General features: G+C 31.7%; 1 long non-coding RNA gene across 3 annotated transcripts in view; it reads left to right on the forward strand.

Annotated features, from left to right (window-relative positions):
• Positions 1 to 340: 340 nt before the first annotated feature.
• LOC111631801 overlaps positions 341 to 16,796 on the forward strand; it is a 45,058-nt gene continuing 28,602 nt past the window's right edge. Inside the window, exons 1-2 of one of the 3 annotated variants that reach the window (XR_002757765.1) lie at positions 341 to 1,593; positions 1,680 to 1,810. This is a non-coding gene — a long non-coding RNA (uncharacterized LOC111631801). Of the gene's footprint in view, positions 1,811 to 3,296; positions 3,364 to 16,796 lie in introns of those variants that run through there. The other 2 variants (XR_002757764.1, XR_002757763.1) reach the window with 2 other exon arrangements.

The raw sequence follows: 16,796 nt of genomic DNA on the forward strand, positions 1-16,796 counted from the left end.
TCGGTCCCCTCAGTTCAGATAGATACTCAAAGTCCCGAAATTCCATAGGTGGTTATCTATATAATAATTTCCCTAATTGTATTAATATTTTAAACCGTTTGATTTTTTGTATGTTTTTTAATTGGTTGATGATTGATTCTACCAACTAATTTGTCGATTGTTTGATTGTATTAACTTGATTCTTTAGATATCGAAAATTAATTAAAGAACATTATGTTAATTTAAGCGTACAGAAACGTTGCTGTTGTTTTAGCAAAGATCTTATTTTCACTTTACCGAGTGCCTAGTAGGTAATTTGCAGATTACCTAGATAATCTGCACATTATTTAGGTAATTTGAGAAATAGAACAATTTTAGCAACTTTAACGGATCACGCTAGTTAATCTGCAGATTAACGAGTTTCCGAGCTTTAGTGGTAACATATATAAACAATCCATGCTCAGTTTGCAATAAACTGCTGTGTGGATGGTTGTTCGCTCAACCTTAATGCTAATGTCCAGGAAGTGAGCTTCTGTAGGGTGTGTCTGGTCAACTAGTGCAGAAATGTTTGGCTTGTCTTTCCATAGGATTAGAATATCATCTATGTACTGCTTATACAATAGGATGTTGGGGAGATGTTTTGGGATAAATTCCGATTCCAGTTTTCTCACTACTATTTCACACAGGTCTCCAGCGATGGGGCTGCCTATAGGGACCCCTCTTTGCTGCTCATATGTTATTCCTTTGAACCAGAAGAAGGAGTTGTGACAAAGCAAATGTGCCATTTCAAGGATGTGTTGGTGCAATACACAGATGCTTTTACATGCTACTTCTAGCAATGTTAAATAAATGGAAAAAAAAAACATTTTCAGCTGCTTTACCGGTTCTCCTCAGGTTACAAGAACTATTTTACACACTTTAAAATGAACTGTACTGTACTTATTAAAAGAATTTTTTAAACTTTTTACAAAAATTTGAATGAACATAAACATTCAAAATATGGAGCATTCTACACTTCAATGATGTTAAATAAAATAAAAATTTCAAAACATTTTCAAAAAATTAAAAAAGATTCAAAATGAAAGATTGTAACATACTTTTAAGAGAGAAAGTTCTTGTAGCTTGAGAATAGTCACTAAAATGGTCAAATTGTTTGTTTTTTTCCATTTACCTGACATTTATTAAACATCCGATTAATTAATTAAATTAATTAAAACAATAAATTAAAAATGTCTGCATGTTTGTTGAACTGTTCCAGCTTTTAGGATTTACCTGGCACTACTTCATAACATATTACTTATGATTGTTGTTGTTATTAATATTAGTAGTAATATTGATATATTATTTATTAATGTTAATAATTTTATTTTATTATAATATCCATAGTCAGATTGTTGATCAGATGGTACTTCTTCATATGATTTGGCATTGCCATTTGTTTTATTTAGAAGTGGAAGTGTAGTATATAGATGTCTAAGAAAATGCCTAAGAGAAAGCAAAGAAAAAAATCTTTTTCAAGGCTATAGAATTTTTAGTACAATCTAGGATACAAATGGCAGAAGTGTCTGTACCATCTTGGTCTGGTATGTTGTACTGGTTGTGTCAGTCTGACAAGTGAGTAGTGTTCAATGAGAACATAATATATTAACTAGGAGAAGGGGGTGGGATAAATATATTTCATCTTTTTCTCCATGTTACAGTAACAAGGGGACTCTGACTGACCTGACTAGGACAAAAGAAAAAGGTCTAGACCAGAGATGTCCAGCCTGTGTGCCGCACTGCGGCCCACATAATATTCTTATGCAGCCCACTGTACCCTAAATTTTTTAAGGTATATTTTCATTTATTTTGGTAAAGTATGTTGTAAAACTTATTCTTTTTTCACTGGATACATTTCGATGTGATAATGACGTAATTGGTGTTTTATCTAGAGAACTGTTATGCATTTGTAGTAGTACATACTGTTGTAAACAATTCTTTTCATGCATTAAAAACAAAACTGCTGAAAGAAATAGGTTGAGTCATTCCCATTTAACTAACATTCAATAAACACCAACTGTACCAGAAAACTGGAACTGTACATGTAAATAAGAAATTAGACCTCAATGTAAAATTTCCAGCAAAGAAATTCAATATTGTAATGTTTTGGCCACTATTTCATCAGCCCTCATCAGGAACTGTAGAATGGAAAAATCGTTCTATAAATAGAATGCCTTTGTGTTCTAATGTTAAAAATTTCAAATACAGTAGACCCCCTATAATATGGTAGATACATTCCGTTTTATTTAAATTCCATGTTTTATGATCACTTAAATACATGAGCCAATCACAGCCCGGCACGTGTGCAGTTTACGGACTATGGCTGTTTGAAAGGTTTTTTTCCATAAAATTAATCGATTCTAGACTAATTTGACTCAACATTTCCAAAATACGTATAATTTTTTGGAAATAATCCATATAAACTATGCTATAAACAAAAAGTTGTAGGATTACTTACTTAGTGTGCACTGTTTGATGATGCCATTGCTTAAGCTTGTTTTCGGCGCAGAGTGGCGCATCTAACAGTGGGCACGTGTTTTCTGATAAGTTATTTTTGTGTGAAAAATTTGCTGAACTTTGGAGACATCATTAATATAAATATAATTTTTATGGCTGTTAAATAATAAATGGTTTTTAGTAGATCCGCTGCTTGTTTAAACTCAACGGTTTGTGCAATATCCGCTATTGGTCTAAATTCAACCAATCCTGTTGCGACACGAGTCGGCGATGACGTTTTACCATATTATACGAGTCTCTTTTAGCTTGTTTATACAAATATGATTGCAATTTTTTCACCGTATTATATAAATTTCTAATCAGAATCATCATTTCAAACATTTGGGTGGTTTACTTTGGGTTTACTTTGGGTTGTGTGTAAATTTCAATATTAAGACATTATTAGTCTCAAAAAGTGTTTAATCTTTATTAAAGGTGAACTTTTTAAAGCTATCCATCTATATAACCGTTAGCTTTTATAAGCTAACAGTTATATCGTTAGCTTATATATATGCTGGAAGAGGAGATCGGACTGAAGGTCCGGGTAGCGTAATTGGCAACGCATCTGCACGGTAAGCAGGAGTTGCGGGGTTGAGTCTTGCTTCGGGCCGATTATTTTCTTCCAGTAATTCTAAATTATTATTTAAATTATTTAATTATTAAATTTATCAAGAGATGGTGCCTAATGCCTAACTCTAATGCCAAATTGTCTTATAAATTATTANTTTTTTTTTTTTTTTTTTATTATTATTATTACAGCTACAAGACGCCTCCTCGCGGATATCGTCGTCACAAAAGCTTGCAGAGCCCTCTAACGAGACGTTTCCTATCGAAGTCGGAGTACGCAGGGTAAGTTTGATTATTACAATTTATTAACATAAACGAAACTGTTAAAAAAATCAATAAAATCTATTTAAATTTAGCGAATTTTAGATATATTTTTCACGGTTATTTAAAAGCGACGTACTTTACTCCAACTTAAAATGTGCTTTTATATGTTAGAAAGCGATGAATTGTTAAGCCTTACCGAAGAATCTTTGAGGGCGCCACTCTCAGTGCGCGCCATTATGATAGGCTTAACGAGAAATTGATAAAAAATTAATAAAATGATTATTTAGTTATTTTAAACATTTATACCGTATATTAAATTTAATAAATTCGGTAATGCTTTTCGTATTACGGTATATCGTTTTTATTTCTTTGAAATTAATTAATATATCTAAGCATTGTTTGTGGTGGCGGCCGTTAATGGCGACTTTGAAAATACCTTTATGAAGTCTCATCAATTTCACTTCGAAAATCGACTTAAGAATTGACATTTAATCACCTTTCTACATAAAAAACTATGCTTGATTTATCTTTAAAATACAGTTAAACTATATAAACAAGCATTATTCAAGAAATTACACTAATTATTAATATTTTTTAACGTCTAGAATGATATTAACAATGATTACATTTTTGTTTTGAAATTTAATTTCTAATTGATAAAAGCTTTAAGAATACCTTTATCATTTAAATATATAGAAAATATGTAATTTGTTAACATTGTACACGAGATGATAATGATGCATCATTTGATTAAATATTATTGAATTACTTGACATTCTGAATGTGAAAAAGCATGTTTTTAATTAAACTTTTCAGTTATAATTACATATTGCCACATTGATTTGTTTTTTTTTTAAATAAACTTCATACGAACATTTCTTTATTGTGACATGTAGTTTTCTATGCAAAATCAGTTTTAGGTTGTTATAACTGGAATTAGAAAAGAGTTTTTTTTTAATAAAATTTGATATAAAGAAAACAATTTTTCATAAATATTCTGATTATAAACATCACTTTATGTTCAGAATGGGATAAAAAGCATGTTTTTAATTGAAAATTTTTCATTTTAATTACATATTGTCTTGTTGATTTGTATATTTTAAAATAAACTAATTGTAAGCATTTCTTAGACATAACAATACTATAATTTCATGAGGGATAAATATCTTTCGATGAAATAATAAGTTTGTTCCACTTTTTACAAATTATCTTTTTTTGCAGTCACTACATACTGCTATATTATATAGTATTACAGTGGAACCCGGTATACGACCTTAATCCGTTCCTGATGTTTGGACTTAAACCAAATTGGACATATACCAAACCAACCTTTCCCATAAGAAGTAATGTAAAAATGATTAATCCGTTCTCATGTAAAAAAAATGGCTGGCTTTAAACACCTCGCTTTCCTGGCTAGTTCCTGCTTGATTTTTCGTGAGATCAGCGTGTATCTTTTTAGCTTTCTCGCAAATAATTGCTTCCGATANGTAGGATTACTTACTTAGTGTGCACTGTTTGATGATGCCATTGCTTAAGCTTGTTTTCGGCGCAGAGTGGCGCATCTAACAGTGGGCACGTGTTTTCTGATAAGTTATTTTTGTGTGAAAAATTTGCTGAACTTTGGAGACATCATTAATATAAATATAATTTTTATGGCTGTTAAATAATAAATGGTTTTTAGTAGATCCGCTGCTTGTTTAAACTCAACGGTTTGTGCAATATCCGCTATTGGTCTAAATTCAACCAATCCTGTTGCGACACGAGTCGGCGATGACGTTTTACCATATTATACGAGTCTCTTTTAGCTTGTTTATACAAATATGATTGCAATTTTTTCACCGTATTATATAAATTTCTAATCAGAATCATCATTTCAAACATTTGGGTGGTTTACTTTGGGTTTACTTTGGGTTGTGTGTAAATTTCAATATTAAGACATTATTAGTCTCAAAAAGTGTTTAATCTTTATTAAAGGTGAACTTTTTAAAGCTATCCATCTATATAACCGTTAGCTTTTATAAGCTAACAGTTATATCGTTAGCTTATATATATGCTGGAAGAGGAGATCGGACTGAAGGTCCAGGTAGCGTAATTGGCAACGCATCTGCATGGTAAACAGGAGTTGCAGGTTCGAGTCCCGCTTTGGGCCGATTATTTTCTTCCAGTAATTCTAAATTATTATTTAAATTATTTAATTATTAAATTTATCAAGAGATGGTGCCTAATGCCTAACTCTAATGCCAAATTGTCTATTAAATTATTGGTATTATAGCCTTTTCTAGCCCGATAATATTCGGCTTTGGTAGATGGATAACTTTAATCATATAGGGTATTGTAAAAATGTTTGAGAACTTTTTAAAAACAAACAGTATAAGGAAACAAAAGGAAGTGTTAACATAATTTTGATATACCCTTTAATTGTAAGTCTTTTAAAAATAAACCTATAGGATTTTAAAAAATCATAGATTCTTTTTAACTTCAGTATTAATCTTTGACTTCTAGTTGAAGTTATAAAGCTGTTTAAAGAACTGCTGAAAAATAGATAAAGATTATATCAGACCAGCAGAAAAGATGCTTGGATCAAAAAACAACAAAGATTAAGATTATTAGATTATTTCGTACTTTTAATCCTTTTATTCTAGTAGCCTGGGACTCCCCCTAGTGGGCGTTCTAGCAGCAGCGGTGTCATTCCATGGTATAAATAATAAAATTGGTATAAATAATAAATTTCTATTACAAATAAAAATAATAATATACTGAATTTCTCATGGCATACCCTACTAAAACGCAGCCAAAAATGCAAAAAACTGCATATCAGTTTAAGCTATTAATGCCAAAAGAGTGTCTATTTAATGTGTTGTTTTTGAAATTTTTGCATGAAGTGTAAGTAAAAACAATACGTTTTACTTTTTTGCATTGTAATGAGTAAGATTTCTAATAAATAGTTTTTTAAATTGATTTTTGTTATTCGATTCAAATTTTTGCAATGATAAATATGTTATGGTTATATAATAGTTTAAAATTAATACTTATCTGAAAGGATTTTGAATGATAATGATATAAGATAACTAGCAATGGATGCATGTGTTAAAATCTGTTTTTTTTCAAACTTTACTAAATTTAATTAAATTATTCCAAATTTATCTAATCATTATAGTTACCTACTGCACAGCTTGCTATAATGCCAAACTATTGAATCATTAAAATTGCTTAAATTATTCAATAACAATCTGATAATTTTATGAAGTTATTACTATTTGATATTTAAATTTTGAAAGAACTAGAAAATCAGAACTTTTAGGTGTTTTTGTTAATATCTAGTTATTATTATTCTGTTATAAATTACATTTAATTTAATATTTTCTTATTGTAATTGCCATCTTAGTACAAAAATAGAATATAATAATGTTAAATAAAAATCAAGAATATTGAAAGTCAAAAGCCTTACCGAAGAATCTTTGAGGGCGCCACTCTCAGTGCGCGCCATTATGATAGGCTTAACGAGAAATTGATAAAAAATTAATAAAATGATTATTTAGTTATTTTAAACATTTATACCGTATATTAAATTTAATAAATTCGGTAATGCTTTTCGTATTACGGTATATCGTTTTTATTTCTTTGAAATTAATTAATATATCTAAGCATTGTTTGTGGTGGCGGCCGTTAATGGCGACTTTGAAAATACCTTTATGAAGTCTCATCAATTTCACTTCGAAAATCGACTTAAGAATTGACATTTAATCACCTTTCTACATAAAAAACTATGCTTGATTTATCTTTAAAATACAGTTAAACTATATAAACAAGCATTATTCAAGAAATTACACTAATTATTAATATTTTTTAACGTCTAGAATGATATTAACAATGATTACATTTTTGTTTTGAAATTTAATTTCTAATTGATAAAAGCTTTAAGAATACCTTTATCATTTAAATATATAGAAAATATGTAATTTGTTAACATTGTACACGAGATGATAATGATGCATCATTTGATTAAATATTATTGAATTACTTGACATTCTGAATGTGAAAAAGCATGTTTTTAATTAAACTTTTCAGTTATAATTACATATTGCCACATTGATTTGTTTTTTTTTTAAATAAACTTCATACGAACATTTCTTTATTGTGACATGTAGTTTTCTATGCAAAATCAGTTTTAGGTTGTTATAACTGGAATTAGAAAAGAGTTTTTTTTTAATAAAATTTGATATAAAGAAAACAATTTTTCATAAATATTCTGATTATAAACATCACTTTATGTTCAGAATGGGATAAAAAGCNTATTTAACATTTTAATTATTAAATTTATTAAGAGATGGTGCCTAACACCTCCCTCTAGTATCAAATTGTTTGATAACTTAAGAAAACAATGTATTAACATTGTTAACTGATGCAAATCATGATAAAACTTGTAAGCCTGCTAATCAGGACATACACTTACAGACAGTATTACTTTAGTGGAAGAGGAAAGGTGTCAACATGCAGAGTAAAAGAAGCAAGATGCTTTTTTTTGTATGTGTGCTATTACTACAAAAGCATTTCAGGATGAGATCAAAAGAAGGCTAGGCAAAATTTTGTTTGAAAATATTCAATGAAAAACTATCAATTGGATATGGGATGGGTTTGACAAATGTGTAACTGCAGAGTATCAAAAGTCTACTGGTTGGCCTGGAAGCATAGGATCCACTTAAGTTATGCAGGCAGTGGAATCTATATTCAAGCAGGTCTCTGAGACATCAAGAACAGCAGCTACTAAACTTTCAATAAATACTTTATATAGCATAAAAGTGAAGAAGTTAGTCATCACTGACCACAGAAAGGAATTAGCTCCAAAATACAATCAGAAACAGGAACATAGAGCAAAAAAGAATTGCCGAAAACATTGTGATGTTCAGTTGTGTGCCAAAGGAGAGTAAGTATTAGTGCTAGATGATGAGACATACTGCCCTGAAGATCTAAAAAAAAAGTGCCTTGAATAAAATTCTACTATTCCATTAGCAAGTTAAATGCAGTGCAGTTAGGGTTTAAGCTGGAAAAAGTTTTCTGTAGCATTTTAACTAATTTTACTAAAAAAGTTGTAGCAAAATTTTAGAAACTGTAGCTAACATCCATGATGCTGCCCAGAACAATATACAATACATTATTGTTTAAACATTTGTTTATTCTCATACATACAGTACATTATTACAGTATATTGTATTATCAATATAATCATAAATCTATTGTTACAACCCACAAGTATAAATATCATATATTATTGAACAATTCTTGTTGGTTTTGATTCACACTAGGCAACAAATGCTGAATGAAAATCAAATTTCCATCTTGGAAGGCCATTTATGGAGATGTTTAACAATTGCTAATAAAACACACCTTTAATAATCCAGCAAATAAAAATATGCATTTATTTATTTATTCATTCATTCATTTATTTATTTAATAAATATATTTATTAGCAATATATTTATCCAGTTCGTTCGTCATATTAGATGTTTAACAAGTTGCTGACATTTTTTACATCAAGACTGTTTCCAATTGGAGTTTTTGTTAATGTCATCTCACTGAAATCTTTTATACTTAACAGTGTGCATTGGGTATGAAAGAACAAATTCAATATCTGTTTGTATATGAGGGTAATCTGAGAGAAGGTCATTTACAACTCTCATTTTACCAAGGTAGCTTCAAAAAGTTCTTAGGATTAAGTTGGGTCAGTCGATTAAAGGCAACGAAAAAGGGAACATGTAATGCATGTCTTAACTAAACATGTCAGGAATAAAGAAGTGTGTTCAAATAAATCTGTACTCACTGCAAAGATGACAACAGTTACCAGTCATGAAGGTCATGAAGGAGATGTCGTGAAACAGATTCTGGCAAAAATGTTTGTAGAAGAACAACGTGCAAATATCAAATTTTGTGTGTTATTGGGGAACCTTCTGAAACCTTGAAGATGTGTCAGGACATCTATGTCGTATCTGTCATGAAGCATTCTCAAGTTTGACTGGCAAAAATGCTTTCATGAGTGATGAGAAAGTATTACTGATGATTTGTGAAGTTGTTGCCCATCAGTATGGTCTGAGAAGAAAGTGTTGGTTGTATGTGAGATCATGAGGTCAGACAAACAGCAGTCAATTGAGCTGATTGCCAAGACTGCAGGAATTTTGGTTGAAGTTGTCATTCCACCCTGCATGATCAATTGAACATGTACTTGTTTACCAACATACTGTGCCATGAATGCTCATGGTGGACCTCATGCGATTTCTATAACTCTTCCTCGATTGAAAGATGCCATCAAGGGGCGCCACTTCAAGAGTGCAGATGAGGTTATACAGAGTGAGACATCTGCACTGCAGGCATTGTTGCGAGACGGTTTTGAAGAATATTTTCAGCAGCTATACTAGCATTGGCAAAAGTGTGTGGTTGTTGAAGGACAATTCTTTGAAGGACACATTACAGTCATACCCCGACTTACGCGATTTTCAAATCTCGTCGATTCATCTTTTGTTTCAGCGCCACGCAACTCTTGATTATTCACTCCCCCCACACTATTGTTCAGCTTAATGTTCAGACGTGTCGCGCGAAATCGACGCATAGCTACAATTTATTTTGTGTAATTTATTTCTGTTTGTTATATCTACGGAGACTCTATGTGGTAATTTCTTGTAACCGTGAATGAACCAAAAGGCGCGATAAGATTAACGAGAACATTTATTAGCTTACATACATCCGACTTGGATTTTACACAAAAGGCATCTGCAATCGTGAACAATTGACGAAAAAAGTATACATTTATCAGATAATAAACAAAGACTCATTTTGTAAACAATTTACCTTTTGTATATACNTCCCAATGTATGTGTTTGTCAAAATTTGATTTTGCAACATTTGCATTTCCAACTTTCCAACGAGCAACACATGTGCAAATCTTGCACTAGTGCCTGTTTGTAGCAAGTGTTGCCGTTTTGTATTTTATTTTGACTTGGTTCTTGGTCCCCTGAGTACTGACAAGTCTGGTTTTTTTTAATGCATGCATGATTTGGGCACCTAATACTCTGTGCCAAATTGCAATCCTGACATGTACTCCTTCATACCTCTAAGCTGGTAACACAGGATGGCACTGTGATTTTATAAACAAGACATAGTCTTGTCAATAATTGTTCATGCTAAACTTACTGCTGTTTTGAGAATAAAAATTTATTTTTCATGATGAATCAGTCTAGGCATTCATTTGATTCTTCTTTTCCTTGAATAAGTACAAGCAATTGTACATTTAGGAAAACTTGACTTGACTGAATGAATTCAAAACTTTAACTTGTGATGATGATGATATTCGTTTGGCCTGTTGCATCATTTGCTGAATCTCATGTAGTGTTAAATATGATGGAATTACAGCATTTATGAGGCATGTCAATTGTGAGAAGCAAAAATAATTTGTTTGTATTTATATGCAAAATTATACCCCTGACTTACGCGAATTCGACTTACGCGGTTATCGCTTGGTCCCATCTATCGCGTAAGTCCGGGGTATGACTGTACTCGATTTGTCAACTGTAGACATATTTTGAATAATAAACGAATTCTGGGAACTTTTTGAAGCTACCTCATATAAACTTTAGCCAATGACTTACATCTGACAGCAACAAATCTTTTAAACAAATCCCACTTCATCAGAAATTGTGTTTTTAAAATTACAGTATTAACAATTGTAACAATTGGAAACTTTTTGTGTCTACAAAGCAGAGAATATGTGACACTTCATACACAAGGTGACGTCTGTCGAGGTGGACTTTTCTTTCGCATAGTTGGAGCAACAAGAGATTGCACTTGGTTGGTACTAACTGTCCCATTTTAGGAGAGATAGGGTGACATTAGAGTTGCCACCCAGCTGGTATTGGGTTGGTTTGGCTGGAATTTTAAATCAAGGCCAGCAGCAAAGAAAAATATTTAAGTTTTGGCAAAACAGTTTAAAATTTAATGTAAACAAAATTATGTTTTAATTGAAAAAATATTACTTAAAATTATTTTTAATATTTATTATGCTTACTTATAATGATAAAATGCTTGAACAACACCTTAAATACTTTTTCATGAACACTAATTTGTTTAAACGAAGTTTTTGACCTTTTTTACAGTCTGTGTCAGGTTTAACAAAGATTTGAACTGTTTTCGTAAACAGTGCAAATCTTTGTTAAACCTGACGCAGACCTGTGAAAAGGGATTGAAAACATTCTTTTCTAGAAATTAAAAGTGTTGCTGAAAAAGTATATAAGGTGTTCAAGCTAAATTAGTTTCAGCCTATACAGGAGTACTTTGTATTGATAAAATGACTTTCCCATTATAGCTAACTATTAAAGTTTTTGCTATGATTCACAAATGATGCTATAATACATTTAATTTTCAAATGTATATTGTACAATTCGGAGTAAAAACAATTAAAATGGCAAAGCCATATTTGGTACAAGACTATGTCTTGGAGACTCACTACTAAGCGTGATGGATCACTTTGACACTCAAGCCAGGTCTTGTTCTTATTCTCCAATTGTTGGTATTGCTGGTTTTGAGCACAATTGTTCAAACTTTGCTGGCCTCAGCCACAACCATGAGGTCATCCACTATGCATTTTTGGTGAAATTAATCTATTTATTGTTCAAATTTATTTCTATTGCATTTTGCCCGGGTTGAATTTTTGTTAATGCCTAATGAAAATTTCTCATTTTTGAAAAAATAATCATGGCTATTGTATCGTCTGAAATTATTTTTTTATTTTGTACAAACAATATATACGTGGGTGCTTCAAAAAGTCCGTAACTAAAAATTGTTTGGAAGGATTTTGATTTCACCTGAACATTCTTGTATATACGTGTTATAAAATGTGTTATAAAATGTTCAAACATGAACCCTTAAATGCAGGTAAGAACACAGTGTCGCCAGTTGAAAGTCAAGCAACATAGAATCCACCAAAATTGAGACCAGAACAAACATAAAGTTCAATGGTGAAACTTGTTTGGGAGAATAGGCAAATCATTGATGCTCTGAAACAAGTTTATGGTGATAATGCTCCAAAGAAGTCAACAACCTACAAATGGATAAGTTGCTGAAAGGTACCAATTTTCTATCAGTTGAAGATATAAAAAGAGCTGCTCTGACATGGTTCAGATCACAAGACCCTCAGTTCTACTCAGATGAACTTAAAGGCTGGTATCAACGTTTGCAGAAGTGTATCGACTTTAATGGAGTATATGTTGAAAAATAAACATCATAACTGAAATCATTTTTTCATACTATCCTTTTTCATAAACTTTTTGAAGCCCCCTTGTATTTATTAATAAATGTAAAAAGAAAAAAAAATTATTTTGGAAGTTAGTTTTAATATAAAATTATAATGATTAGTGCTATCTACTTTCAAAAATGTTCCACTGCTGAAATGAGTTATCTCGGGCAACCGGTCAAGGTCAGCATGTGGCGACCAGAGATATGTCAGGAATAACACAGGCAAGTAAATGAGTTTTTTCAAAGATTTGTTCGTCAAAATTCAATTTTGCAACATTCACATTTCAAAATTCCCAATGTATGTGTTTGTCAAAATTTGATTTTGCAACATTTGCATTTCCAACTTTCCAACGAGCAACACATGTGCAAATCTTGCACTAGTGCCTGTTTGTAGCAAGTGTTGCCGTTTTGTATTTTATTTTGACTTGGTTCTTGGTCCCCTGAGTACTGACAAGTCTGGTTTTTTTTAATGCATGCATGATTTGGGCACCTAATACTCTGTGCCAAATTGCAATCCTGACATGTACTCCTTCATACCTCTAAGCTGGTAACACAGGATGGCACTGTGATTTTATAAACAAGACATAGTCTTGTCAATAATTGTTCATGCTAAACTTACTGCTGTTTTGAGAATAAAAATTTATTTTTCATGATGAATCAGTCTAGGCATTCATTTGATTCTTCTTTTCCTTGAATAAGTACAAGCAATTGTACATTTAGGAAAACTTGACTTGACTGAATGAATTCAAAACTTTAACTTGTGATGATGATGATATTCGTTTGGCCTGTTGCATCATTTGCTGAATCTCATGTAGTGTTAAATATGATGGAATTACAGCATTTATGAGGCATGTCAATTGTCGCTTGGTCCCATCTATCGCGTAAGTCCGGGGTATGACTGTACTCGATTTGTCAACTGTAGACATATTTTGAATAATAAACGAATTCTGGGAACTTTTTGAAGCTACCTCATATAAACTTTAGCCAATGACTTACATCTGACAGCAACAAATCTTTTANTATTCGTTTGGCCTGTTGCATCATTTGCTGAATCTCATGTAGTGTTAAATATGATGGAATTACAGCATTTATGAGGCATGTCAATTGTGAGAAGCATTAAAAAAGAAGTGCATCATTTTATTACCTTCCCCCTCCCCAGTCATTGCATTTGCCAATGAAACAGTTTTCAAAGATGGCAACCTTACATGACATGAAGGAATAGTTTTTTTTCTTTTTTGAGTAAAAGTGAATTAGTTGTAATTTGTTTGGGAGTAGTGTTGTAATATTAACTTTATCTGCAATAAGATTACAAATTTATTTTTTACTATGCAATAAAAGCTTGCATATCTACACAAATGGAGAATTTTTGGGTTTTTTTCGAGAGATTGATTTTAGATTTCACAATCATTTTCCATTCTTAATCTCAATGTTTATTAATTGATGAATGTACTGTGCTCATAATGTAATTTGTTAATTTTTCTAAACTAAAATAAACTTTAAAAAGTATTCAAAAGAATTGGAATTGGGAGTTTTCAGTGGAATCGAGAGAAATTTTAGTATCATCCCATCACTAAGTAAAACATCTTAAAAATGTTATGCATTAACCACTTGGAAAATGTTAGTGTTTTAGTGAATGTGTCAAGAAAATTGTTGCTAAATCTAAGTTCTTGTAACAATTTAGTGAAAAAACTAGTGACAGCTTAAACCCTGCACATTAAATCAGGTTTATAGGATAAGCTAAATTTCCAAAAAATTACTTGATAAAGCAAGCAATTGATGAATGCAGAAATGTGTTTGAATGTTTCATTTCTTGATGATCTATCAAAGTTGTTATATATCAGAACAGTTCAAAATTATAATGCAGTTAAAAGAACAAAAACATTTATTAAACAACCAACATATTGCCTCTAATTTATTTTCCATATTGTCAAAGTGCTTGGTATTTCGACAGGCCTACAGCAGCAACAACGTACAAGGATACCAAGTCCTTTTGAGCTGACACATATAACTAGTGATTAAGTGGTATCTTCAAGGAGATTGGACAGCATTCTGACTTCCAAATTGCATATAAGAGATCTCTGACTGTCTTTTCATCATTACTTAGGAACAAGAATCCTCCTGATAAATAAATAAAAACAAGAACTTATACTGGAATGAATAATATAAGTAAAATAAAATAAACCTTTAACTATCCAGCAATAAATAATGTTTAATAAAAACGTTTTTAACCGTTTTTAAACGGCCATCTTCAGTTGAACCAATATTAAAAAAAGAACGCATGAAATACAAATTAAAACAGAAACCGAAATGCGCATGCGTACTTCATCGGACTTGCGTCTTCTGAAAATCTATAAATAATTTGCAAATAACATAAAACAATAATAAAGCCACCAAAAAGGGGAGGAGGAGAATATACGTTGATTACAAGGTTTTAATCTGCATTATTGTAAAAGGATTTCCAGGCATAAGATAACCCTTCCGCATCTCTATGATTAATGCATCCCTTACTTATGTATGCCTTGTGTATCTCTATCTTTTCAAGGTGTTTCAATGCCTGTCTGGAATTCGTGGCTCTAATGATCGAGGCTTGATCCCAATATACCTCGACCTCTTGCTGTTTGGCAAATGCTGTGAGCACTGTGGCATCTATATTCTTACTCACAGAGTATTTATGTTCCTTTAATCTTTGTTTTAACTGCCGCGTAGTAGCACCCACGTAAACAAGGTCTGAGTTGAACCGCTGATCCTTTACAGGTATAGAATAAACCCCTGGTAAATTATTTCGCTTTTACTTTCTCTTATCATTTCTTAACCTTCTGTAGATCGTCGGATTACGCCGATATACTATTTGTAGATTATTACTGTTCGCCACTCTCCTAATCATTTTGTTTAAAAAAGGAAAATAATTAAGAACTACTCTTCGTTCCTGGGTCATTTTTTTGGGATGCTGCCGATTCTGATTCTGAAACTTCGTAATAAGCTCATCCACCTCCCTCCTCCGATAACCTTGTTGCATTGCTGTCTTCCTGATGTAATCCAACTCTTTGTAAGTATCATAGATACTCGTGCAATGCATATATGCCCATTTAATCCATGACCAAATGGCTGCATATTTAATGTGCCTAGGATCGATGGAATTCCTGGGAATAATGATAGGTTGATAAACTGGTTTGCGATAAATGTCCGTCCAGATTTCTCCTTCCTTGCATTTGATAGATAAATCGAGGAAGTTAATATTACTACTACTCTCTTGCTCTAGACCCAAAGTTAAACCATATGGGTTATTGTTGACTGTGTTTAAAAAACATTGCACGTTGTTATCATTTCTCCATAGAATGAAAATATCATCTACATATCTTGAGTATACTATTTTTTGGCGGCTTTATTATTTTTTTATGTTATTTGCAAGTTATTTATAGATTTTCAGAAGACGCAAGTCCGATGAAGTACGCATGCGCATTTCGGTTTTTGTTTAATTTGTATTTCATGCGTTCTTTTTTTAGTGTTCTGTTTTTAATATTGGTTCAACTGAAAATGGTCGTTTAAAAACGGTTGAAAACGTTTTTATTAAACATTATTTATTGCTGGATAGTTAAAGGTTTATTTTATTTTATTTAATCCTCCTGATGAAAAGGCTTTGCCAGGAGTATACACAATTCCTTTGTATCACTATAGACTTGATTGACAATATGAATACATAAGCACTACCTTTAGATCTCATGACAAGGCTCAAGGAACACCAGGACTGTTATTAAAAGAACAGGAGCTATGGCCTTGGCTGCCTATGCATCAAATGGAGATGCAGATGTTCATTTTGATAGAGCTCACTTTCTAAATCAAAATGCATTATCATCATGTCTAAAATATCTTGAGATTATTAAGATATACAGTGCTCTCTAGAGCAGTGTTTTTCAACCTATGGGTTGGAAGCCCCAGTGGGGTTGCAAAGCCTTACACGGGGGGTTGCGGGTGAAAGAAAAAGACAAGTGTTTGTAGGTCCTACACTACAATAAAAAAAAACTAGAATTTCAGTGAGAAGGCTGTGCCTATTTATTTTACAGTACAATTTGTTTTTTGATTGATATTTAAAGAAAGAAAATTAAATATGTAGTTTTTAAAATCACGGATATAGTTTTAATATGACCCTGGGGAGTCGCCAGAATTTTTTAACT

Source organism: Centruroides sculpturatus, unplaced genomic scaffold, assembly GCF_000671375.1.
Source record: "Centruroides sculpturatus isolate CEXI.00-Female unplaced genomic scaffold, Cexi_2.0 scaffold180, whole genome shotgun sequence".
NCBI lineage: Eukaryota > Metazoa > Arthropoda > Arachnida > Scorpiones > Buthidae > Centruroides > Centruroides sculpturatus.